Source organism: Prionailurus bengalensis, chromosome B4, assembly GCF_016509475.1.
Source record: "Prionailurus bengalensis isolate Pbe53 chromosome B4, Fcat_Pben_1.1_paternal_pri, whole genome shotgun sequence".
Lineage (NCBI taxonomy): Eukaryota > Metazoa > Chordata > Mammalia > Carnivora > Felidae > Prionailurus > Prionailurus bengalensis.
This window is the reverse complement of record NC_057358.1, coordinates 9409273-9412967: the sequence shown is the minus strand read 5'-3', so window position 1 is coordinate 9412967 and position 3695 is coordinate 9409273.

The window sequence follows — 3695 nt, the reverse complement described above, 5'->3', positions numbered from 1 at the left end:
CTAAGTGTTGAAGTGGTTTGTTAGACAGCAATAAATTTGCCTTACCAGAAGCAATGATTAGGGCACTCTGTAAATCTACACATGATGATTTGGGCAGAAAAATTTCCAGAGTTTTGTATAACTCTGGGGACTATGTTTGAAATTCAGAAAAGTGTCTGGAGTACTTCAATTATTTCCAATCTAGTATGATTTCAGGATATGTAGAATGCACCAAGTCTTCTTGCTTATGTTAATAGTTGATTTTTGAAAAACAAGATTAGATAATGTTTACATCAATAACAAGGCATATGATTAGACTCCAAAGGACTGATATCTCAAGAGAACTTTTGTTTTTGAGAAGAGAATTAGACTTGGACATTGAGTCCTGGCTTAACTATTTAGTTGCTGCTTTGGGTAGAATTCATGAGGTTAATTAATTTTTATTGGTTAGAGGATAAAGTAGACAGTGCACAAAATGGCAAAGCACGGGCATATGATTAAAAAATAAAGGTGCTTGAACTGATAGGAAGCTGCCTAGTAGAGAAGCCAAAGGTAAGCAATGCACACTGACCATAAATCAAGCATAAGTCTGCAAGAGGGGATCTTGCTGCCAAAATGCATGCAAGAATTAGGGAAGTGTTTGGGGTGCCTCGTGGCTCAATTGATTAAGCCTCTGACTTCAGCTCAGGTCATGATCTCACAGCTCCTGGGTTGGAGCCCTGCATCGGGCTCTGGGCTTACAGCTTAGAGCCTGGAGCCTGCTTTAGATTCTGTGTCTCCCTCTATCTCTGCCCCTCCCTTTGTCACACTTCGTCTCTCGCTCCTTCAATAATAAATACACATTACAAAAATAAAAAGAATTAGGGAAGCGGTTTTAATACATATTCCTTCCCTGCCACATACACCCTCCTTTTTTCATTGTCATCAATTCTCTCTTCCATGAGTATTATAAAGTAATCGAGGGTACAAAATTAACATGAAATTACAAGTAGTGTATTTATAAGGATGGGATCCTTTGGAAGTACGATCCAATGTCAAAGAAAGAGGTTACTGGGACTGTGTCATATCATAATCTCTTCCTTATTCTCACAAGTCTGACAAATAAAATAGTAAAGATACCTTTAAAACATCTCAAGTTCTCTTACCGAAAATTCCAAGAAGGTCATAGCTACCTAAAAAAGAAGATTCTGGAATAAAACAATGAGCAACTCAACTTCGCAAGTCTCAGTCTCTTCACATGCAATGTTAGAATTATACTGATTTGGTAGTGGAGTGGTAAAGATGAAAAGAAATAATGTCTAAATGGCACCTTCCACAGTGTCAGAACGCTTTTAAAAAATATCAAAGAGAGAAACTAACAACAACTATCTATTGAGCACCTAATGTGTTGTTCTTTGAAAACAGAGACATTGAACAGACTCCAATTTCATTAAATTTGCAAAACTACTTATTATAAATACAATAATCTGTGGATTTACCAGCTGGATAAATAATAATCATATGCTGGCTAAAAAAGATCCCAAGAGTTAAGGTCTTCCCTATACACACATATTGGCTGAATCTATGTATCTTCTATAAAATATGTGAAATGATAAATATAAACACTCTTAGAACATGGTGTTTTAGAAGTTAAATCTAGTAGATTTTTCTCAAGCCTGAACATCTCATTTAAATAAAGCAAACATTTAACCTCTGCATTCGACATTTAAACAGGGCCTTAATGAATCAATTAATTTCCTAATTTGTTTTGGACATCATTAAAGTATTCATCTATAATCTGGCATAACATACACTTTGGGATGCCTGGTTATAGAGAATTCTTAACTGTTAAATAAGAGGGTCAACTCATATTCTAAATTCCGCCTTTCAGAATTCTTTTATTTCTATTTCCAGAGTTTTGCTCAGGCAGGAAATGCTTTTACCCCCTTTCATATGGAAATTATTTCCACAATATGCACCATCAATATTCATCAAGTATCACACCAATTAACAAACCATGAATAATCTGGAACAAAAATTTAATGCATGAAAACCCACAAACATCTAGGTGGCTGTTAATAAGACTGTGTTTGAGGTAATCACACACAAATTTAATTTTAAATATACTTCCCTTAAGGAAGGGGTATCAATGTTAATTTAAGAATTTAATTTGTATGGTGTTTTAATAAAATGTCTTTCAAGAAATGTGCAAAAACATCATGCTAGGAACTTTGCTTATCAAGCAAACATTTAATTTTCTTTTATGGAATGGAAATAGACTATTCCCTTTATATTTGTATAACTTTATATAACTCCTTTGTGAAGTTAACCTAGTGTCTTAGTATGAAACAAGTAATATCAATTCTTTGAATATATGAATATATACCTCATAAAACAATTACTTTTGAAATTAGTAGCAACTGTATTTTTTTTTTTTTTTAGTTTTAGGCACTATAAAAGTTTAGTCAAGGCACTTTGAGCTCGATCATATCTACAAGTGAGTTACACTGATTTAAAAATTTATAAATACTCTAATTGGCTTTCCAAACTTGGTGGTTTAAACTGGCATGATTAATCTCAGATAAATTCATATTTGTCTTTTCTAATTAAGTCTAAATTTGATGACAGAAAGAAGGGATGGCACCCTCTCCCGAATAATGAGAAAGCCCAGGTCCAGAACATGTATCCAGCTTTTCCAAGGACAAGTGAGTGGCAGAATCGCAGGGCTAGGACTTCATGATGTGTCCCTGTCCTTACTAAGTTTTTCGTCCTTTCAGTAAAAGAATAAAGTAAAGCTAATAAAAGTTGAGCAGAGGAAATTGTAAAGATACAAGCAGAAATTAATTACATTAAAAATAAAGATCTAAAAGAAAGAATCAACAAGAAGCTGAAAGCTGATCCTCTCAAAGGCTAATAAAGTAGATAAATCTTTGGCATGCCAAATCAAGGTAAAAAAAAAAGCACAGATAAAGAATATTAGAAATATAAAGAAGGATTAATTATAGCTGTGATTAATTATAGGCGTTTTAAGTATTACAAGAGAAAATACCCCAAAAATCCCTTTATGACAAATTTGAAAATAGATGAAAATTGCCATTTATAAAAATATATAATTTACCAAAACATACTGAAAAATAGAAAACCTGAGGACATGTCTCACAACTAAAGATGTTCAATCCACAGATAAGAATTTATCTCTCCACAACAGCAAAAAAACTCAACAAAAACATTACAGGCCCATATGACGTTTTAGGCATCTGCTATCAAATATTTAAGGGAGAGAGAATTTCAGTATTAAACAAACTCCCAAGATCAGGAAAGAAAAAGGTGGTGAGGAGCAGGGGGACCACATACACATCCATTTGATGAAGCTAATATAACTTTGTTGGCAAAATCAAGTAAAAAGTATGAATAAAGAAAATTTATTACCATAACATAACTCATGAATGAAGATGAAAAACTCCAAATAAATGTTAGCAACCTGAATCCTACAATTGTATTTGGAAATATCAATTAACTATCTTGAATCCTTTCAGAGAATCTTTGTCTCTTCTCTAGAGCATTGTAATGAATTTGAATTGATTTGATTTCTGATTTATTTCCACCATTAAACATTTTCTACTTGTCCTGATATCCTTCCTTCCTTCCTTCCTTCCTTCCTTCCTTCCTTCCTTCCTTCCTCTCTCTTTTTGTTCTTCCTTTCTTATGTTCTCTTGACTGATATTTTTTCTTCCTTA